At 46.5% G+C, this 23,687-nt stretch overlaps 1 protein-coding gene across 15 annotated transcripts in view; it reads right to left on the bottom strand.

The window, feature by feature from the left end:
* shank3a (SH3 and multiple ankyrin repeat domains 3a) overlaps window positions 1–23,687 on the bottom strand; it is a 1,286,992-nt gene that overhangs the window by 218,220 nt on the left and 1,045,085 nt on the right. The window lies entirely within an intron of this gene.

Raw genomic sequence — 23,687 nt, 5'->3', positions numbered from 1 at the left:
GTTAATTCATGGCTTGTGTGTATGAGAGAGAAAGAGCAGGTTAGAAATTGGCATGCATTGTGCCCATTATGTGGATCTGAAACTGCTGTCAAGCTTAGTCATGGGACAGCTCTTGCCTAAACTGCATTCAGGCCACTGCTAATTTCCATGACCTGATGCATGTATTAATTTTGGGCTAACACCAGGTGAAGGACACCTTTGGAAAATATGTTTCTGATAAGTGGAGCAGGTGCCGGGCCTGACCTGCTCAGGATTCTTCAGCGGTCCTGGTGCTGTCAACCAATGGTAAGTTTATTTTTATTTATTTATTTAGAGATACAGCACTGAAACAGGCCCTTCGGCCCACCGAGTCTGTGCCGACCAACAACCACCCATTTATACTAACCCTACAGTAATCCCATATTCCCTATCACCTCCCTACACTAGGGGCAATTTACAATGGCCAATTTACCTATCACCTGCAAGTCTTTTGGATGTGGGAGGAAACCGGAGCACCCGGTGAAAACCCACGCAGACACAGGGAGAACTTGCAAACTCCGCACAGGCAGTACCCAGAATCGAACCCGGGTCCCTGGAGCTGTGAGGCTGCGGGGCTAACCACTGCGCCACATACCTTCTTGTGGAGCTAGAAGCAGCAGGACTGCTTCTCCAGTTCGATAGTCACCTTGATCGCCTCTTCCCTGCACCCTGCAAGCTGCTCCAACTTTGCCTCAACTCCTCCCGAGACTTACCATGAGGGCCATGGATGACAAGGCAAGTGGCCTGACAGGCGTCAGCAGCTCACATATAAATTTTCAATGTAGCTTAAGGCCCAGTTTTGGGCCTCAGCGAATGCAAGGAAGATTTCAAGGGCTCCTGCCTGGTGGAAGTGCTCTGAAAATCAAAGGGAGGAATTTACCACTGCCGGTGTAACCATCACCATTTTTCTGGGGTCCTTGGAATAAGTGGCCAGAAGTGGGCGCATGGCAAACGTAGCCATTTACATTGGCCTACTTCTTCCGAGGCCAGAGATTGGCTGGACTCTGCCAGCCCAGAGATGGCAGGCTGATCTGGGGTGCTTGGATTCCGCTCGTAGCCTGACGGCCATGTTATTGAGGCCCAGCCCTCAAAATGGACTGCACCTCCCATCAACTGTCTGAAATCTGTACCAAGGTCAGATCTTCCCCTGTGTGTGTGAGAAAAAGAGTACCTGTGCAACAGAGACAGTGTGTGAGAAAGAAGCATGCAAGTATACGACAGAAACAGTAGGGACGATTTTTAACTCCCGGCAAGTGTGTGAGAGAGATTGAGTAAATGAGAGTGTGTGAGAATCTGTAATTGTATGTGTATCTGACATAGTAAGAGAACATAGGTGTATCTGATAATGTATGAGAGAATGTGTGAGAGGATGTGAGAGAGCGTGAGAAAATGTGAGAGTGTGAATGTGTAGAGTGTGAGTGTGTGAGAAAGATTGACAGAGAGAAAAAGTATGGGAGAATATCATTGACAGTGTATGTGTGTGAGTGTGTGAGAGCATGGGCCAGATTTTCAAATGCCAGTGGGATCAGGACCGGGGTGTGGACTCGATTTTAAAAGGGTGTCTCTGCATCCCAATGCAGAGGTGGGGAGAAGGGAATGGGGAATCTGCTCGCCTCCAATTAAAAGCTCCTAAAGGAGCTTTTTCAGGGACCGGGGACATCAGGATGGCCATTTTCAATTTGGATTCTGGCGAACCCAAACAGTCTGGTGCATACTAGTGCACAGCTGTTGGGTTCACAGCAGGGCAAAGGGAAACTTTTTTTCAGGTTATAAATTATGGGGCCCTTGGGGATCTTGTGCCAGATCATGGACATTACCTTATATTTGGATCTTTCAATAATGTCTTCTTCTTTTATGCTGCTGGCTCTCTAATGAGCTGCCTGCTCGTTGGCAAGGCAGCGACAGGCCTGATCATGGCTGCTGTCTGCCTTTGCCGCTCACAGTCTGCAGGCAGCTCCCGCCATTAATTTGGCGCCAAGCTCACCTCCTTCCCAATTAGGGCATTAACATATCAAAACAGCGAGGTGCGGGGTTGGGACCCGGAAATTATCTGGGTGTTAGGTTACTTATCCTGTTTTGAAAATTTAGCCCCATGTGTCTGAGTGAGTGTAGAGGACAACAGCAAATGTCTCAAGGTGCTTCACAGGAGCGTTAAAAACAAAATTTGACACCAATCCACATGAAGCAGTATTTGTGCAGATGACCAAAAACTGAGCCAAAAAGGTAGGTTTTAAGGAGAATCTTAAGGAACAAAGAGAGGAAGAAAGTTGGAGAGGTTTATTAAGGGAATTCCAGAGTTTAGGTCCTTGGCAGTTGAAGGCACAACTGCCAAAGGTGGCGTGATTAAAATCAGGGGTGCTTAAGAGGCCAGAATTAGAGCAGCACAGATATTTCAAGAGTGTTGTAGGGCTGGAGACGATTACTGAGGTAGGGATGGGCAAGGACATGAAAAATTTGAAAACAAGAGTGAGAATGTTAAAAACTTAAAAATTGTTGAACTGGTAATTAGTGTAGGTCATCGAGCACAGGGATGATGGATAGATGCGACTTGGTGTGAGTTAGGTCATGGGCAGCAGAGTTTTGAATAAGCTCAAGTTTAGAGAGGAGGCCGGCCAGGAGTGTGTTGGAACAGTCAAGTCTGGTGGTAACAAAGGCATAGATGAGGGTTTCCACGGCAGATGAGATGAGATAAATTTCTTTACTCAGAGGGTTGTGAATTTTTGGAATTCTCTACCCCAGGGGGCTGTGGAAGCTCAGTGTTTGAGTATGTTTAAAGCAGAGATTGACAGATTTCTAAATACCGATGACATAAAGGGATATGGGGATAATGTGGGAAAAAGGTATTGAAGTGTATAATCAGCCATGATTGTATTGAATGGCAGAGCAGGCTCGATGGGCTGAATGGCCTACTCCTGCTCCTATGTTCTGATGAGACAGGGCGGAGTCAGGCAAAGTTAGGGAGGTGGAAATAGTTGGTCTCTGTGATGGCACGGACATGTTGGTGGAAGCTCATCTCGGGGTCAAACACCTGATTGGAGAAATTCAAAGATGGAGTTCCAGGAAAGATGGGCACAGGTTTGGGGGTGACAGTACATTCAAGAACTTTAGAGTGGAAAGTACAGTTAGAGATGAGGCAGTGCTGTGCAAGAATGGATGGGTCAAGGGTTTGTATTTTGAGTAGAGGGGTGATGATGGCAGATTTTAAGTGGAGGGGGTCAGTACCTGAGGAGAGAACCGTTAACAATATCAGCCAACAAGGGAATGGAAGATGGGCAGTTAGCAGTTTAGTGGGAATAGGGTCGAGGGAGTAGCAGGTATGTCTCATGGACAAGTTGAACTCAGAGAGTGCATGAGGGGAGAGCTAGAAAAAGCTGCGAGCTCAAGGCTAGGGCAGGAAGGAACCTTAGCTGACCAGAAGGTCATGGAGCAAAGGCAAACAATATGTTAATGGTGTGTTGAAAGACAAAGCATTAGTACAGATAGGGTGTTAATGGACTGAAAATTGAACAGCAGCAAGTACAAACATGAAAAAAAACAGTGGGTAAGCAAACTGAACAAACAAAGATGAAAAAAAATAAACATACAAAAAAAATGTAAAGAATGTAAATAAGAAAAAAATAAATAAAAATGAAAGTAAAATGGGGGGCCCGTCTTTCAACACACCATTAACATATTGTTTGCCTTTGCTCCATGACCTTCTGGTCAGCTATTCTGTGGCCTTGTCCAATCTACACCTTCTCCTTTGTTATCTCTTGCCCCACCCCCGCTTTACTTGCTTATAACCTTTGACATTTCTAATATTTGCCAGTTCCGAAGAAGGGTCACTGACTCGAAACGTTAACTCTGCTTCTCTCACCCCAGATGCTGCCAGACCTGCTGAGTATTACCAGCATTTCTTGTTTTTATTTCAGATTTCCAGCATTCGCAGCATTTTGCTTTTATATTTGTGTATGTGATATAGATTATGCACCTGATTGATATATGGGATTCATTGTGTGTATGCGTTATAAGTATGTGTGTGTTGGATTTATGGGGTTTCAATGTGTGTATGTGATATAGAGCATGCATATCTTTGATGTATGGGGTTTCAGTATGTGTATATGTGTGGAGGCGAAAGGAATTTGGACGTGTGGGATTTGGACGTGTGTGCCTGTGCGTGTGTGTGTGGGTGTGTGACTGAGTGGGTGTGTAGGTGGACTGCGTGCATGTTTTGTTGTTTCCAATTCTCTCTGCTGCTCTCCTAGAGACTATGACTCATGATACCGTGCGCATTTTATTCAATCACACTGATTTTCAGCCTCCCCTCTGATCCCTGGAGTCCAGCCCTGTATGGAATGCCTTCCGTTTAAGAAGCTGTGCAAGGCAGCAGTGCCACGATGCTCAGCAGAGATAAACATTATTAGGTCACTAAAAATAACAGCGCAGGTCAGATGCTTAATTAGGGCAGCCACAATCAGGCAGATTAGATTCAGATGGGACAGAAATGGTATTTAAAGAAATTTAATGATAAAGTGACTCCATTAGCTCCAGGCATAAGGACACTATACTTAATCTGGTACTTTGGGTGAAGGTCTGTACAAGTGTGTTGCATCAATCTATGTCCTTCACGATGTGCAGTCTGCAGAAAGTAAAATTTAACTGACATGATGGGCTGAATGACCTCCTTCTGTGCTGTAACAATTCTGTGAACTTTTCATGTCCCAAAGGTATAGTCAGCATGAAGTCCAGCGGCTGCAGTGGTATTGAGTTGTTTTTATATTGGTTCTCAGGATATGGGCAATGTTGGCAATTATTTATTGCCCATTCCTACACTAAAATATAGAATTATATAGAAGATACGACAAGGAAACAGGCCATTCAGCCCAACCAGACTGTGTTGGCACTTAACCTGCATGCGAGAAAATAGTCCCAATTATATTTTCCCGCCCTTCAGCCTCTTTTCCTTCAATCACCTATCCAGTCTAATCTTGAATGTTTTCTGCCTCAACCAGTACTACTCCAAGTGAATTCCACAGCCTCACAACTCTCTGTGTGAAAAGGATTCTCCTGTTCACCGTTCTAACTCTTTTACATTTGATCTTCTGGATGCCCTAAAAATGTGTTGGTGGACTTCTGTCGGAGTGATTGTTTACTAGGTCACTTTATTTAGAGAGATACAGCACTGAAACAGGCCCTTCGGACCACCAAGTCTGTGCCAACCAACAACCACCCATTTATACTAATCCTACATTAATTCCATATTCCCTACCACATCCCCACTGCCTACCTACACTAGGGGCAATTTACAATGGCCAATTTACCTAACAACCTGCAAGTCTTTGGCTGTGGGAGGAAACCAGAGCACCCGACAGAAACCCACGCGGTCACAGGGAGAACTTGCAAACTCCGCACAGGCTGAACCCAGGTCGCTGGAGCTGTGAGGCTGCGGTGCTAACCACAGCGTCACTGTGCCGCCCACTTCAGAAGGCATTAATAGTCATCCACATAATGGGCTGGATTTTGTGGTCCCACCGTGTAAAAACATGCAGCCGGCACACACGGGCCACACACTGCGATCTTGAGCCCAGCAGTTCATTATCATATGCAGGGCACCCAGTCACGTGGCGGGTGCGGCCCCAGCGACACTGTGAATGGCGTCAACTGTATTTGTGCAGGCGCTGGCACCATTTTTAAAGGGCTGCCAACCCTGCATTGAAACTGCAAAGTTGCACCCGTTCCCCCTCCCAATGCACAAAAAATACATATTTCTCCATTTCCCTGCCCCCAACTACATTACCAATGCAGAGTTGACCCCCCCACACTCCCCCCCCCCCCAAAACAACTGCACAAACTGCACTGCTTCCCCCTCAGTATACTAAAAATGCAGAGTTCACCTTGTTTGCCCCACCCCCCCACTATACATCCACATCTCGGTGGCACCAGCTTTCCCTGGATGGGAAAGTGAAGGCATGTGAGTGCAGCCTGTCGTGCTGAAGATCCAGAATTGCAGGTAAGATTGTTGCGGATTAGATTTTAATTAATGCAAACAGCTAATTTAAATATGCAAAGTCGGGTCCCGTCGCAGAGCAGTGGAGGGCCCGCCATGGAGCTTCCTTACTGCCGGGAAGATCGGGCCTGGCAATCGGGCTCCGTGGCAGGCCCAATGTGTGGCTGGAGTGGGGTGTTGTCCAGACCAGTCAAGTGTGACAGGTGGCATTCTCTGTAGGTCATTAGTGATCCAGTTAGGGTTTTATGACAATCTGACAGACTTCATAGTGATTTTTCTGGTGCCAGCCCACGAATGATCAGATTTCCTGAACTCAAAGTCATAATTTGGCAGTGTGGGATTTGAATTTGCAATGTCTGGGTTGTGGGTCCAGGGTCGCAATGATTATACTGCTGTACCCAAATTCAATCATTGATCTTAACTGAACAGCACTCGGGTCTCAATGTCCCCTCAGTAACTCACGACCCTGTTGGGAAGTCTGTATGTGGGTGTCGGTATGGTGATGAGGACAGGACTGAGCTTCGGCTGCAGTCAAATAGCTTGCTGAAACACGCTGTCTAGGTTTTTTTTGATTCATTCACAGGATATGGGCATCGCTGGTAAGGCCAGCATTTATTGCCTATCACTAGTTGCCGTTGTGAAGTGGTGGTGAGCCACCTTCTTGATCCACTGCAGTCCATGTTATGAAGGTACTCCCACAGGGCTGTTGGACTGGGAGTTAAATGAAGGATATTGACCCAGTGACAATGAAGGCACGGCAATATATTTCCAAGTCAGGGTGGTGTGTGACTGGGAGGGGAACTGGGTGTGCTGTTGTTCCCACGCGCCTGCTGCTCAAATCCTTCTAGGTGGTAGAGGTTGTGGGTTTGGGAGATGCTGTCAAAGAAGCTTTGCCAGGTTGCTGCAGTGCATCCTGTGAGTGGAACAAAATACTCTGCAACCATCAGTGAACAGCCACATGTCTGCCCTTATGATGGAGGGAAGGTCATTCATGAAGCAGCAGGAGAGTTGGGCCTAGGATGCTACCCTGAGGAATTCCTGCAGCAATTTCATAGTGCTGAGGTGATCGGCTTCCACCAAACTCAATCATCTTCCTTTGAGCTAGATATGACCCAGCCACTGGGGAGATTTCCCCCCATCCCCATTGAATTCACATGTAAAAAATGTCCACTGAGGCCTGGTATCGGTTCCTATTGAACCAAATGGTTCAGGGGAGGAAGAAATTCCAGGGAAGAAATATTTTAAAAATTATACTTCACACATCACTAAAATATTTCATTAACACAATTTTTTTTTGTCAGCGCTTAACTCCTGATGACTTTGTCCACAAGCAAGACCCTGAGCTTCCGGTTGCTTGCCATTTCAACACTCCCCCCTTCTCTCATGCTCACATCTCTATCCTGGGCTTGCTGCAGTGTTCCACTGAACATCAACGCAAGCTCGAGGAGCAGCATCTCATTTTCCGATTAGGCACACTACAGCCTGCCGGACTAAACAATGAGTACAATAATTTCAGAGCATGAAGGGCCCCCCATTTTACTTTTATTTTTAGTTATTTTTTCTTTTTTCACAATTTTTTTTCTTTTGTTTATTTCATTTCATTGTAGTTTGTTCAGTTTGCTTACCCACTGTTTTTTTTCATGTTTGTACTAGCTGCTGCTCAATCTTCAGTTCGTTAACACCCTATCTGTACTAATGCTTTCTCTTTCAACATACCATTAACATATTGTTTGCCTTTGCTCCATGACCTCTTGGTCAGCTATGTGGCCTTGTCCAATCTACACCTTCTCCTTTGTTATCTCTTGCCCCACCCCCGGCTCACTTGCTTATAACCTTTGACATTTCTAACATTTGCTAGTTCCAAAGAAGGGTCACTGACCCGAAACGTTGACTCTGCTTCTCTTTCCACAGATGCTGCCAGACCTGCTGAGTGGTTCCAGCATTTCTTGTTTTTATTTCAGATTTCCAGCATCCGCAGTATTTTGCTTTTATCCTGATGACTCTGATTGACTTTTGCTCCAACTTAACCAACTGAGCCACTGGTGCAGTTCAAGTTGGGATTTTTATATATGTCAAATATTTGTTCCAAACTAACTGACCTCCCATGGCATTGCTCATGTGTAGTCTAGGGCACAGTATGCAGGATTCCTATACATATATATCCTGTGGAATTGCCCACAGTTAGTAAGATGATATGGAAGTATTGCACCATGTAATGCACAATGTTATTTTACTGTTTCTTTTTAAGGCACATAGCATTACTGCTGTTAAGTAAGCACTGGATGACTTCAGAGTTTAATAGCTTTTCAGCCTGGAGGTCATGTCGCAGGATTATGTTATGTTTTTGTCTGTGATTACTAAGGTCAGTCAGAGATGACGGAAATTCTGCCTCCTGTGTCAATTAATTTTTCAATTGTTGGAAGACTGTACTTTCCAAATGACTGTCTTTGTTTCGTTAGAGGGATGCAGAAACTTGCAGTGTGACAATTGAAATGTGATGGGTAGGAAATGTGTGCTCGATGCACTGCCAATCTGTCGATTTTCTGCTTTATGAAATCATGAACTTTGTACAATGTGAAATGTAATGTATTATCCTGCTGTTAAAGATACCTATATCCCTTTTAAAGCTATGAAGTCTAATGGGTGTTAAGTGAACAGTGGATGAGCTCATTTAAAGTTTACTTGCTAATCAGGATGGAAGTTGGAACACCAGCTTCGTTTGTGGCGAGGTCAATTAACAGTACGCAGACATTGCATCCTGGTGGTATAGCGATGGAAAACACAGGGAAATAAGGGAAAGGGTGAGGATGACCACTGTGTTACTGCCCTCTGTCTTTTATTTTCCTCTCCTAAACCAGCCACGAAGCTTGCCAGCTGCCCCATCCCAACCTAACACCTGTACATTTGTAGACAGGACCTAGGGCACACGATTGCCCTGGTTGCTGCCCACCCTCCAGGGGAGCACTCAGATACAATTGGCAATAATTCCTGATAAAGCCTGTTGATGCCCCTTTTGGAAGGAGTGGGCACCGTAGCAGGCACTGTACCCTATCCTCAGGCCCAAAACATCACCTTTTTAGGCCTCAGCCGGATCCGAGAACTAATACCAAGGCTGCTGTATGATCTTCTGGCACTTGTGCCCATTTCAAATCTGGCTACAACTCTTCTGATGTTGCAGCACCACTATAACTTCCTCCCTAGACAGTGGTGGGTTCTCTTTTAGAGCCAGGGCTCCCATTGGGAGCCCACTCTGTGTCTTTAATGAGACTCAAGAAGGAAACAAAGCCAGAAACACAGGGGAGATGGGGCAGTGAGCGGGCATCCTGCTCTGTCACTCCAAAGGCAGACTCAGCAGAAATCTAGCCCTGTGATTCTAATACTTTCTTGTCCGAGAACATCTGTATGTATTGAATGGCCATATTTCTATCTTGCTATATCTGTTCCAAGTGTGACATAGAAATTTGCATCAGGTAGAGTGTGAGATCTTACGTGTGACGTACATAAAGAATTTATTGTTTTATCATAGAATTACAGAATGGTTACAGCACAGAAGGAGCTCATTTTGCCTGCCATGTTCAAGCCGGCTCTCTACAAGAGAAACTCAGCTAGTCCCACTTACCCGCTCTCTCCCTGTAGCCCTGCAAATCTTTTCTCTTCAGGTGCTTATCCAATTCTCTTTTGAAAGTCATGAATGAATCGCCCTCCATCACACTCTCAGGCAGTGCATTCCATATCTTAACCATTTGCTGCTTTTGCCAATCACCTTTAATCGGTGTCCTATGGCTCTTGACCCTTCCATCAATGGAAACAGTTTTTCTCTACCTACTCTGTCGAAACCCCTCATGATTTTGAACACCTCTATCAATTCTCCTTTCAACCTTATCTTCTCTAAGAAGAACAACCCCAGATTTTCCAAACTATCCATGTAACTGAAGTCCCTCTTCCTTTGAACTATTTCCATCAATCTTTTTTGCACCATCACTAAAGTCTTCATATTCTTCCTGAAGTGCAGTGCCCAGAAATGGACACATTACTCCAGCTGAGGTTGAACCAGTGCTTTTTTAAAGGTTCATCGTAACTTCCTTGCTTTTGTATTCTATACCTCTGTTTATAAAGCTAAGGATCCTGTATGCCTCTTTAACCAATTTCTCAACCTTCCCTGCCATCTTCAATGATTCATGCACATATACCCCAGATCCTTCTGCTCCTGCACTTTGGAATTGTACCCTTTATTTTATAATAATTTCCTCATTCTTCCTAACAAAATGTATCATTTTACACTTTGCTGCATTAAATTTTAACTGCTAGGCATCTGCCCATTCCACCAGCCTGTCTATGTCCTCTTGAAGCCTATCACTATCCTTCTCAGTTCACAATACTTCCATCTGCGTGTCATCTGCAAATTTTGAAATTGTGACCTGTACACCCAGGTCTAGGTCTTTAATATATACCAAGAAAAGCAGTGATCCTTGTAGCGACCTTTGGGAATCCCCACTGTATACCTTCCTCCAATCCAAAAAAAAACCATTCACCACTACTCTCTGTTTCCTGTCACTAAGCCAACTTCATATTCATGCTGCCACTGTCCCTTTTATTCCCTGGGCTTCAACTTTGCTGGCAAGCCTATTATATAGCACTTTATCAAAAAATGTTTGGAAGTCCATGTACACCACATCAACTGCATTACCTTCATCAACCCTCTCTGTTACCTCATCAAAAAACTCAATCAAGTTAGTTAGACATGATTTGCCCTTAACAAATCTATGCTGGCTTTCCTTAATTAATCCACACTTGTCCAAGTGACAGTTAATTTTGTCCCAGATTATCTAAAAGCCACCCCACCACTGGGGTTAAACTAACTTGATTGTCGTTGCCTATTCTTTCCTTACACTCTTTTTTGAACATGGGTGTTAAATTTTCAGTTCTCCATTCCTCTAGCACCAGCCCTGTATATAAGGATTGGAATATTATGGCCAGTACCTTCACAATTTCCACCCTTACTTCCCTCAGCATCCTTGAATGCATCCCATTCAGTCCTGGTGACTAACCAACTTTAAGGATAGCCAGCCGTTCTAAAGCCTCTTTTTTCAACTTTTAGCACATCCAGTGTATCAACTACCTCCTCTTTCACTATGACTTTGGCAGCATCTTTTTCCTTGGTAAAGACAGATGCAAAGTACTCATTTAGTACCTCAGCCATGCCCTTTGCCTTCATGTGCAGACCCCCTTTTTAGTCCCTAATTGAATTTCCTACTAGTTGGTGACCTATAGAATACATAGTGTAATGGTACCATTATTATTGCGTTACTCCAACCAAATAGATTCTGTCCTTGACCACTCCAGGACATCCACTTTCTATAGCACTGTAATGTTCTCCTTAATAATTACAGCCACTCCTCCTCTTTTCTTTCCTTCCCTATCTTTCCTGAATACCTTGTATCCAGGAATATTTAATACCCAGTCTTGTCCTTTTTTGAGCCAGGTCTCCATTATTACCACATTGTATCCCCATGTCGCTATCAGCGCCTGCAGCTCACCGACCTTATTTAGCATGTTTTGTGTGTCTACATACATGCAAAGTAAACCTAATTTAGACCTTGGCTGGAATTTTATGCCACCCCAATGAGCGGGATGGTGGCCGGGTGGGGGGGGCGGGGGGGGTGGTGTGGGTGGTGACGTAAAATGGAGCGGGAGACTCTGGGAGGCTTTCCCGACCGACTCCCGCCTCCACGCCCTTTACATAAGGCAAGGAGGGGGTGCAAAAAACGGCCTGCCCACCCCAGGCCAATCAAGGCCTTAAGTGGCCAGTTAATGACCACTTAAGGGCCTTCGTCCAGCTCCACGTGGATTTTACACATGGCAAGTGGGCATCCTGGATCCGGGATAAGCTGCCTGGGAAAACAAGGCAGCTGCTGATCATTCCGGGGGGGCGGGCCCTGCTCATCGGGCACAGGGTCCCCGATGGAGGGCCGCTCCCCCCCACCCCAACCACCAACACGCGCCCCTTCCCCCCAACCAACCCTTGCCCTCCCGATGGCGCTGCTGGGACTAGGAGCTGCCAGCTCTCTGATTGGCCGACTGCGCAAAGAGGTGAGCCTTCCTACCTCAAGGCCGGTGGAACGGATCCCCAGGCGAGGCGGAAGCGGGTTTGCCACAGACTTTTACATCGGAGGCCGGCTCCTGTCCGCCCACCGTGAAATTCCGGCCCTTATTGCATTCCTTCCTAGCGTAACCCCACCTAATACTTTATTCTTTCTTACTCTAGTGTTATCTGTCGTGATTGTATGTGTGGGATTGAGTATTAGAGAATATATGGTACTTGGAAGGGAAACTGAAAGTAGCTTTGTGCTTTGGGGAAAACACCTGACCTGGGGGTTGTTGTAAGGTCAGATAAGCTTATGCTGCTGTAGTGAGAACAGCGAACAGAACTCTACAGAAGTCTTTAATAAAACATTTGTTAAATCTTTGTTAAAATTAAAGCTTTGATTTCAAGTGTAATTCATTTTAGCCTGAGATGTGACACTATCTGTCTCCCCAATCCTTTGTATAACTTGTTTTTCCATTCTAATGCAACATCCTGGTTCCCTCTTCCTGCCGAGTTAGTTTAAACCTTTTGCAATCACACTAGCAAACTGCCTAACGAGGGCATTGATCCTGGCTCTGTTGAGGTGCAACCCATCCGGCCTGTATAGGTCCCACCTCCCCCACAACTGGTCCCAATGTCCCAGGAATATAAAGCCCTCCCTCCAGCACCATCTCTCCAGCCATGCATTCATTTTCTATATCCTCCTATTTCTATATTCACCAGAGTATGACAACGGGAGTAATCCGATTACTACCTTGGAGGTCCTACTTGCTAGTCTCCTTCCTAGCTCCCTAAAAGTTGCCAGCAGAACCTTATTCCTTTTTTTACCTATTGTTCATAATAATAGGGACCATGACCTCTGGCTGTTCACCCTTCCCCCTCAGAGTGCTCTACAGCCACTCAGTGACATCCTTGACCCTGGCACCAGGGAGGCAACACTACTAGTCAATTTTCCATGGGGCTACTCATGAGGTATCAAGATCAAGTGCGCTTCTCGGGTGAAATAGGATTAGAGGGCAAGAAATAATTGGGGATTCAAACCTGAAAACATAATTCAGTCTCCATTTTGAAGAGACATACACTGTGGGCTGAACTTTCTCACCAGTTAAGAAGTCCCGCCGCCGGGACCAAAAGTGGGACCTGACCCCGCGCTGGCAAGCGGTGATACCCTGGGTGACATTTTATCGGTGACAGCCATTTATGAGGCCGCTACTGGGACCGCCGTTCAATTGAGGATGGCGGCTCACTTCCCAGAGCTCCCCTCTGATTGGTCCAGCAGTTTGCAGCCTCAGCAGTGCCACTGTTAGACATGGCCACTGCTGAGGCTGCAGGAAGAAGAATAGAGCGCCTCGAAGACATGGTAAGTTTTTTTCACAGTGCTGGGGCCAGGCAGACAGGTCTCGCCAATCGTTGGCGGGAAGGGGCACCTTCCAACAGTGGTGCCACAGTTGCAGAGGCGGTCATTGCTGTTGGGGACCCTCCATGGAGTCAAGGAGAGTCTATAAAGGAAGGCCCCCACTGGGAGGCCACCAGGGTTTATTTGGCAGTCTCCCCACATGACAGCCACCTCCACACCCCCCCCCCCCCGAAGCTGGTAAAATGACACCAGGGACCAGGGGCAGGTGGTGAATCTTTGGAATTCTCTACACCAGAGGGCTGTGGAAGCTTAATAACTGAGCATGTTCAAGACAGAAATTGATAGATATCTGGATATTAATGACATCAAGGGATATGGGGACAGCGTGGGAAAGTGGTGTTCAGGTAGATGATCAGCCATGATCTAAATGAATAGTGGAGCAGGCTCAATGGGCTGAATGGCATAATCCTGCTCCTATGTTCCTATGTTAATTGGCTGTCCGTTGAGCAGCTGTGCTGCCGAGGTTCCTGTTGCTGGCAATGTGTTGTGATGGTGGGAAGACATCGAGCCCTCCCGAAGCCTTCCGCCATCATTTTACCAGCCCTCCTGCCTCCTAGCCTGACTCCATCGGACTGGTATAATCCAGCCCTTTGTCCCTATGTTTTTATTTCAGAACATAAAAAGTGTAAGAAATAGGAGCAGGCATAGACCTCACAGGCCCTCGAGCCTGCTCTGCCATTCAATAAGATGGCTGATCTTTTGCCTCAACCTCACTTTCCCTACCCCCATATCCTTTGATTCCCCTCGTGTTCAAAAATCTTTCAATATCAGTCTTAAATATTTTCAATGACTGAGCATCCACAGCCCTCGGGGGTATATAATTCCAAAGTATCACAATCCTGAGTGAAGAAGTTTCTTGAGACGATGACTCCTAGTTCAAGACACTCTTGCAGGAAAAACATCTCTCAGCATCGACCCTGCCAAACCCTCTAAGAATTTTGTACCTTTCTAAGAGATCACCTCTCATTCTTTTAAACTCCTGATAATATCCCTCCTCATAGATAAAAAGACTTGCATTTATATACAATCTCGGAATATCCCAAACGCTTTACAGCTAATTAAATGCTTTTGAAGTGTAGTCACTATTGTGATGTAGGAAACACAGCAGCCACACAGCAAGCTCCCACAAACAGAAATGCAATAATGACCAAATAATCTGCCCAGAACACCAGGGATAACTCCATTATTCTTCTTTGAAATAGTGCCATGGATCTTTTATATCCACCTGATAGAGAACTCAGGACCTTGGTTCAATGTCTCATCTGAAAGATGGCATCTCTGAAAGTGAAGGATCCCCTTCGTACTGCACTGGAGCATCAGCCTAGATTTTTATCTCGAGTGGGACTTGAACCCACAACCTTCTGACTGAGAGGTGAGAGTACTACCAACTATGGCAAAAACCCTCTCATACCAGGAGTCAATCTAATAATTGGATAGTATTTAGTTAGACAGCAAAATTTACAGCAATTTGGGAAGTTGAGTTGGCTGAAACAAAAGAGTTTCTCTGCAGAACAAAACTGAGGTGCTACAGTGCCACTACTGGGGACAGGGTGTAATTAGAGTGTGACATGTTTTCATAGACAATTTCCATTATAAATATGGGCATATGAATTTATAATGGTGAAAAGCTGACAACAGTGTGACAACAGAGAATAAAATTTTGTAGCCAGGTAGTGTGGCAGATGTAAGATAAAGGAATGAGGTGTTAGCTTGGAAAAAATAACATAAGCAAAAAGGAGTGTAGTTAAATATGAACAAAAAAGATAAAGCCCATGTATTGCAATGTCTAGAGTGTGGGTTATAAACTTAGGAAATTAAAAGCAATTATTTCACAGGAATATATAATGGCATGAACGAAAACTTGGCTACAAACTGGGCAGAAGTGGAAAATAAACTTATTAGGCTAGAACATTTATAGGAAGGACAGAATAAATAAGAAAAAAGGAAGAACAGCAATATTGGTGAAGGAGGGAACTGTAGTAGTTGTCCACCTGCCTTCTTGTTTGAAAATGTTAGCTTCTACAGAAAAACAAACTAAAGAGAACATTTAAGGGCAAATTAGTGGGTTTGAGTCCCACTCCAGGACTTCAGCAAATAACTGAGGTTGAAATTCCAGTGCAGTACTGAGGGAATACTGCACTGTTATAGATGAATGATCTGTTAGACCAAATATGGAGTGTAAGAGTAAAAATAAAGTTGTGCAAAGCAATGGCTAGAATAGCAATTGTCAAAGAATGAACACAGTTTTGGGCACTGCATTATAGAAAGGACATTTAAGCCATAGATAGAATGCAGTGTAGATTCACCAGGATTGCTACCTGGGATGGGAAACGATAGTTATGAGGACAGATTGGAGATACTAGGAGTATTTCCACTGCAACATAGAAGACCAAGAGGAAATTTAAAGAAGAGTTTTGACGGTGTGAACGGGGAATGACTATTTCTTCTGGTTATGGAGTAAGTGACAAGGGCACATCAATTTAAATTTGGCACTCAGAGGGATGAGAGACAAGGAAAATTGTCTTTCTGCAGAGACTTGTTAGAGCTGGAAGGGAGTGGGTGAGGCAGAGACCATTGCATATTTTAAGGGAAAAGTGAATAAGTATTAGAAGCAAAGGAATATACAGGGCTATGGCAAGAGCGTGGATCAGTGTGTTTAGTTTTGTATTGCAGAGAGCCTGCATTGATATGATGAACCAAATGGTTTCCTTGTGTGCTGTAAAATTTTATGGTTCTCTGATTCAAGATCCTGTGACACTTATTGAAGGTCAGAGTATTCTTCCAGTATGATGGCCAATACTCCTCCCTCAACCAACACCCTGAAAACAGATTAATTGCTCATTCATCTCATTACTGTTTATGGAACATTAGTGGTACAAATGGCTGCTGTATTGCCTACATAAGAACTGTAACTGGACTTCAAATAGTAATTCATTGTGAGGTGGATACTATTATTAGTTACTCTTGTTTCACAACAAACAAATTCTACTTGTTTTGGATGTGAAGATCCAAGCCACCTTGAGATATTCATGAAAGCAGGTCTCAGAAGACCCACAAGATAAAATATCAAAAGATGGACAAGAATAATCCAGAAACAGTGAGGTGTACACCTTAGGATACAATTGAAGAGAAAATGTAAGGGCAAATTTGTGGGTTCAGGCCCCACTCCAGGACTTGAGCACATAAACTACATTGGTGTTCTAGTGCAGTACTGAGAAAGTGCTGCCTGCTGTAGATGGATGGGCTGTTAAACCGAGTATGGAGTAAAGATAAAGTGGTACAAAACAATGGTTAGGCCACAGTTATTGTACTGTGTGCAGTTTGGGCACCACATTATAGAAAGGACATTTAAAGTGATAGAGAGTGGACAATTTAGATTCACCAGAATGTTACTAGGGATGGGAAACTAGTTATGATACATACTTGGGAGGATTATCTTAGATACTGGCATGGAAGAGGAAAGAAGACACTAGACAAAGAAGTGATGAAATAGAAACTGTTTAGTCAAATGGTTTGATGAACAGTACAAATAATGAACTAACATTTGTTGACAGTTCCAACAAAACAGCATAGATGCCTTCACTAAATAGCTGTATAGATGAACGTACAAATTAAAACAAAGTTACAGAGCACTTTTTTTCAATTGGTAGTGTTGAGGTAGTCTGGTTGACTTATGTAAAAGATGTGCAAACTTAACAATGGTGGAATCCAAATTGTGTCAATGCAGTTGAATTATTTACATGGTTATATATTAAAACTATGTACATGTGTTCTATTTACAGGACAGGTGACTGAGCTTTGGGAGGACCCATCATTCAAGTGATCTCCCACTGGGTTGCACTGTGCATTTGGCAGTACATCAGCCACAGGAGAGCTTGCTGCTGGCAGCACCACCCCAGTAGACTGGCCTTCAGGGGACTTGAGAGAGCTCTGAACAGCAACATCACGGAGTTGAGGGGTAGAGGCCTGGTGGTCTCGCACCAGGGTCCTGAGCAGGCTGACCAGACAGCCAACTTGCTCTGTGAACTGTGCCCAACCAAACTGCATTATAGTATGCGATCTTGTCATGTCACTGTGCATCTGGGTGTATCCAGACTGCACAGTGACGTGGAAGTTCTGCACTGCCTCATGAAGGAGGTGAATGGTCTGTTCCAGCATCTGTTGGGCGTGTGCTGGTGAAGTTTCAGGGACAGCACCTCTCAGCTGTGGCTGATGTGTCCCTTGATCTTCCATGGTGGACCCTCCGGCTTGCATGGCACAATCCAGGAGAGGTCCTTTGGAAGCTCCAGCCACAGGCGTCAGGTCCTGCACCAGGTCCTCCTGCCATTCCACAGCACAGTCACAGGTGTGGAGTTCGGATCCTGGGTCTTGTGGGGTTGTGGTGCATTCCTCCTGGTCAAACTTATCATCGTTTTCCTCAGAAGCGTAATCATCTTTGAAGATGTTGATGAGTCCTTCAAGTGACTCAGTGCTGGTCGATGTGAGAGATTCATCTGTGGAGACATAAGAGTTTGCCTTTAATGTTGAATCTGGTGTTACTTAGCAAGTTGAGATTTTGTTTTTACAATTAGACTGTTGCAGACGACAGAGTACCACTGACACTTCTCCAATTGTCTTTCCCTCTCCTCTCCTGAAAGCAGTGACTCCTGCCGGGGAAGCGTCCGATGGACACCAGCATTCCTCTGGCACCTTGCCCACCATGCTATTTTCCACACACGAGTCTAGGCAGCAAGCTTTGGTAGGCAATCTGACCAAGAGAAATGTCACAGCCAAGTCTGATCCTGTCCTCTCCCTGACTTCCACACACATGTACGCTTCCCAGCAGGAGTCACTAGATATCGATCAGGAATGGGAACCATGGATGATTTTTGTTTTTTATCCCTCCCTAGACCAGGGACACTAAGGCCAATCACAGTGCCCTCCACCCCCAACTTCCCCTTGCTGCCCCTGGCTGAGAGCAGCTAACTCAGCACAGACCAAGGGTCGAACCTGGGACCTTCTTGGCCTGTATGGCTCAGTACCACACAAGGAGGTGTGTTCACCCACTGAGCCATCAGGACAGCAACAAAGTGCCACTTATCAAAGAACTTACTGCAGGCACAGCAAACGATTATGGACTTGGGGCGTTATGTCTAAGGAGCTACAAGACTCTATGGAATCAATGCTGGCATGCATATAAGTGAAGACTAATGGATAGGGCTATTGTGTTAGTATTTATTTATTTCTAACTAAAACAGACAGCAGACATTATTTACATGACTTACCAGATTTGGTGACGGGCTCTGGCGTGGAGGTGGTCTCATCGGTGCCTTGCTGGTTGAACGGTTGAACTAGCGGTTTCTCGGTTCAAGGGAGATATTTCGCTAGGTGCCCTGCTGTTCTGTGCAGTTGGTTTGCGTTTCCTAGTGTGTTGCTGCTTAGCCTCGCAACCCCTTTTTTTGTTTTTTTTAGTTCATTATCTCGTTTGCGACAGCCGTTTGCAGTTTGGGGCACTTTTTTTTGCACAAATTTTTTTAACTCTCCTGACAGTGATGGCCCAGTGGCCTCTTGATGGTCCTCTGTTGTCGTTAACATAGTCTTGGTGCCAAAGAAATGCATGCTTCACTTTTTTTTGTACAATGTAACCAACATTTAAAAAGTTCCATTTCACCAAAACCGCAGTCTTCTGCATCACGACTGTCCCGCCATTTATAACCTTCACCAGTGCAATAAATGACCAGCTTTTTCATTAAGTGACTTTTTCCTACTTAAGGGAATGAAGTGTGAATAATTTACCTCAGACTAGATGGTTTAATTTAATTGTAAACTGAAATCCATCGGACTTTGGAGTCGGAGTGCAACATTTCCAAGAGCCCTTATATTTAACTGTTGAAAAATAGCACCCACCCCCATCCCCCCAAGCATCATCCAGGTCTACAGGTGACACCATTTCATCTCCTTTCTAACGTGTCACCAATTATGTCCCTCGGTTTCAGACAAGCACACATCTGTTCATTCTTTGTTCAATACTTCAACAATCACTGTAGTTCCAGTAGTTTTAACAGGTCAACAAGTGTGATTGGTTCCTACTCCACCTGGTAGTCAAGATCCTCTATTCCTTTCCTGCTTATACAAAGACCTTTGCCACAGCAACCTGTAGTACCTACAGGTGCACTGCGTTAGCTCATCAAGGCCTCTTCAGCAGCATCTCCCAAACACGTGCCCTCCATCAACGAGAAGGACAAGCGCAGCAGCTCAATGGGAACACCATCAAAGTCACACACCATTCTGACTTGGACATTGGTTGTTGGATCAAAATCTTGGAATTCCCTACCTAACTGCTTTATGAAAGTACCTTCATTATACAGACGGCAGTGATTCAAAAGGAAGTCTCACCACCACTTTCTCAAGGGGCAACTAGGGATGGACAATATATTGCAGCTTTGCCAGTGATGCTCACATCCTAAGAAGGAATTATAAAAAAAAACAATTCTCTTCAGCATTTTTAATGTCTTGGATCATGAGCCCCTTTTCCACCCTTAGCCTACTTTTCTCCACTGAGGGCAATTTGACCCCTCAACCTCTCATCCTAACTCATTGACTAAAGAGCCTGCACAGTTACTTTCCTCCAGTAAATCAGTTCCAACGTTCCTTTACTCGAATGTGGAGTAAAGCTGGATACAAGAGGATAGATGGATTTGCACAGAATTTACAGCGCAGAAACAGGCTAATTGGTCCACCTGGTCAAGGCTAGTGATTATACTCCACACGAGTCTCCTCCAGGGGTTGGCAACATGTCCGTTTATGGACACCATTGTCCGTGGTAAAGGTTTTCGGGTCAGTGAATGGTAATTTTTTCCAAAAAGCCCGCCAGAAAGCCCCGAACTTGTCCAAATTGGAAGCACTGATCCCGCTCTAAACACGACAGCTGTGAAACTGACAGCTGCATTTTTTAAAAATGGACCAATTACAAAGCTGAGAGTTCCCGCTCACTGCAACTATCAGAGAGACAGAGGGAGGGAGAGAGAGAGAAGGGGAAGGAGAGAGACAGAGGGAAGCAGAGAGATAGAGGGAGAAGGGGCAGAGAGAGAGAGAGGGAGAAGGGGCAGAGAGAGAGAGAGAGAGAAGGGGCAGAGAGGGAGAGAGAAGGGGCAGAGAGGGAGAGAGAAGGGGCAGAGAGGGAGAGAGAAGGGGCAGAGAGAGAGGGAGAGAGAAGGGGCAGAGACAGAGGGAGAGAGAAGGGGCAGAGAGAGAGGGAGAGAGAAGGGGCAGAGAGAGAGGGAGAGAGAAGGGGCAGAGAGAGAGAGAAGGGGCAGAGAGAGAGAGAGAAGGGGCAGAGAGGGAGAGAGAGAGAGAAGGGGCAGAGAGGGAGAGAGAGAGAGAAGGGGCAGAGAGGGAGAGAGAGAGAGAAGGGGCAGAGAGGGAGAGAAGGGGCAGAGAGAGAAAGAGAGAGAGAAGGGGCAGAGAGAGGGAGAGAGAAGGGGCAGAGAGGGAGAGAGGGCAGAGAGAGAGAGAGAAGGGGCAGAGAGAGAGAGAGAGGGAAGGGGCAGAGAGAGAGAGAGAGAGAAGGGGCAGAGAGAGAGAGAGAGAGAAGGGGCACAGAGAGAGAGAGAGAGAAGGGGCACAGAGAGAGAGAGAGAGAAAGAAGGGGCAGAGGGAGAGAGAAAGAGAGAGAAAGAAGGGGCAGAGAGAGAGAAAGAGAGAGAAAGAAGGGGCAGAGAGAGAAAGAGAGAGAAGAGGCAGAGAGAGAGAGTGAGTGAAGGGGCAGAGAGAGAGAGCGAAGGGGCAGAGAGAGAGAAAGAGAGAGAGAGAAGGGGCAGAGAGAGAAAGAGAGAGAAGAGGCAGAGAGAGAGAGAGAGTGAGTGAAGGGGCAGAGAGAGAGAGAAGGGGCAGAGAGAGAGAGAGAAGGGGCAGAGAGAGAGAGAGAAGGGGCAGAGAGAGAGAGAGAAGGGGCAGAGAGAGAGAGAGAAGGGGCAGAGAGAGAGAGAGAAGGGGCAGAGAGGGAGAGAGAGAGAAGGGGCAGAGGGAGAGAAGGGGCAGAGAGAGAAAGAGAGAGAGAAGGGGCAGAGAGAGGGAGAGAGAAGGGGCAGAGAGGGAGAGAGGGCAGAGAGAGAGAGAGAAGGGGCAGAGACAGAGAGAGAGAAGGGGCAGAGACAGAGAGAGAGAAGGGGCAGAGACAGAGAGAGAAGGGGCAGAGACAGAGAGAGAGAAGGGGCAGAGAGAGACAGAGAGAAGGGGCAGAGAGAGAGAGAGAGAGAGAAGGGGCAGAGACTGAGAGAGAGAGAGAAGGGGCAGAGACTGAGAAGGGGCAGAGACAGAGAGAGAGAGAAGAGGCAGAGAGAGAGAGAGAGTGAGTGAAGGGGCAGAGAGAGAGAGCGAAGGGGCAGAGAGAGAGAAAGAGAGAGAGAAGGAGCACAGAGAGAGAGAGAAGGGGCAGAGAGAGAGAGAGAAGGGGCAGAGAGAGAGAAGGGGCAGAGAGAGAGAGAGAAGGGGCAGAGAGAGAGAGAGAAGGGGCAGAGAGAGAGAGAGAAGGGGCAGAGAGAGAGAGAGAAGGGGCAGAGAGAGAGAGAGAAGGGGCAGAGAGAGAGAGAGAGAAGGGGCAGAGAGAGAGAGAGAAGGGGCAGAGAGAGAGAGAGAGAAGGGGCAGAGGGAGAGAAGGGTGTGGAGAGGGGGAGGGGAGAAAGAGGGGAGATGGGAGGAAGAGAGTGAAAGAGAGGGGAGAGCGAGAGGGAGAGGGGGAAAGAGAGAGGGGAGAGGGGGTGGAAAGAGAGAGGTGGAGAGAGAGAGGGTAAGTGAGAGAGAGTGGGACGCGAGAGAGGGGGGAGGGAGAGAGAGGGGGAGGGAGAGAGAGAGTGGGAGGGAGAGAGAGAGTGGGAGGGAGAGAGAGAGGGGGAGGGAGAGAGAGAGGGGGAGGGAGAGAGAGAGAAGGGAGAGAAAGAGAGAGAGAAGGGAGGGAAAGAGAGAAAGGGAGGGGAGAGCGAGGGGGAACAGAGAGGGGAGAGAGATGGGGGAAGAGAGAGGTAGATGGAGACAGAGAGAGAGAGATAGAGATGAGAGGATAATTGAGAGTGGGATGAGAGAGGGGGAGGGGGAGAGGGGGAGAGAGAGAGAAGGGTGGGAGAGAGAGGGAAGGGAGAGTGTGTGTGGGGAGAGCGCGCGTGGGGAGAGAGCGCGCAGGGAGAGAGGGGTGAGAGAGAGAAAAAAGGGAGAGGGAGACAGGGTGGAGAGAGAGAAGGGGAGGGAGAGAGTGGGAGTGAGAGAGAGAGGAGAGAGAGCTGGTAGAGAAAGAGGGAGAGAGTGGTGAGAGAGAGGAGGGGGAGAGGGAGAGGAGGGGTGAAAGAAAGAGAGAGTGTGTGGGGAGAGAGAGAGAGAGTGTGGGGAGAGAGAGAGTGTGTGGGGAGAGAGAGAGAGAGTGTGGGGAGAGAGAGTGAGTGAGTGTGGGGAGAGAGAGAGAGTGAGTGTGGGGAGAGAGAGAGAGAGAGAGGGGAGGGAGAGAGAGAGAGAGAGGGGAGGGAGAGAGAGAGAGAGAGGGGAGGGAGAGAGAGAGACGGGGATGGAGAGAGAGAAGAGAGAGACAGAGGGGTGGAGAGAGAGAAAGGGAGAGAGCATGGGAGAGAAGGGGAGAGAGCGCGGAGAGAAAGAGATTAGGGAGAGAGAGGGAGAGGGGTTGAGAGAGAGGGGGGCCAGATAGAGAGAAGGGGGCAGAGAGACAGAAAGGGGGCAGAGATTGAGGAGGGAGGGTCACAGTGAGGGAGGGACAACACAGAGATGGGAGGGAGAGTGCGACACAGAGAGAGACAGACAGACAGAGAGAGACGTGGGAAAGAGAGCAATCAAGATCACTCCTGACAATGAACATCTATCCGGAATACTGCGCATTACTACAACAAGCGTGCAGGCATACAATGACTAACTTGTTCAAGCAAAAAAAGCCAGGTGCTTCCTGACAGCTGTCAAAGAATACTTACCTACTGCTGAAGAGCGGGGCTGCTGTCAATCTGGCAACAAAGCAGAAAGTGCTGCAGAAATCCAGCAGGTCAGGCAGCGTCTGTGGAGAGAGAAGCAGAGTTAACTTGTCCAAGTTCACAGACCTGAAAGTTAACTCTGCTTCTCTCTCCACAGATGCTGCCTGACCTGCTGAGTGACCCCAGCACTTTCCACTTTGCTGCCACATACTTACCCTGTTGTGTTCCAGTGTCCTG

This window comes from Heterodontus francisci, chromosome 27 (assembly GCF_036365525.1).
Source record: "Heterodontus francisci isolate sHetFra1 chromosome 27, sHetFra1.hap1, whole genome shotgun sequence".
In the NCBI taxonomy this organism is placed as follows: Eukaryota; Metazoa; Chordata; class Chondrichthyes; order Heterodontiformes; family Heterodontidae; genus Heterodontus; species Heterodontus francisci.
This window is presented reverse-complemented; position numbering and strand designations above follow the sequence as displayed.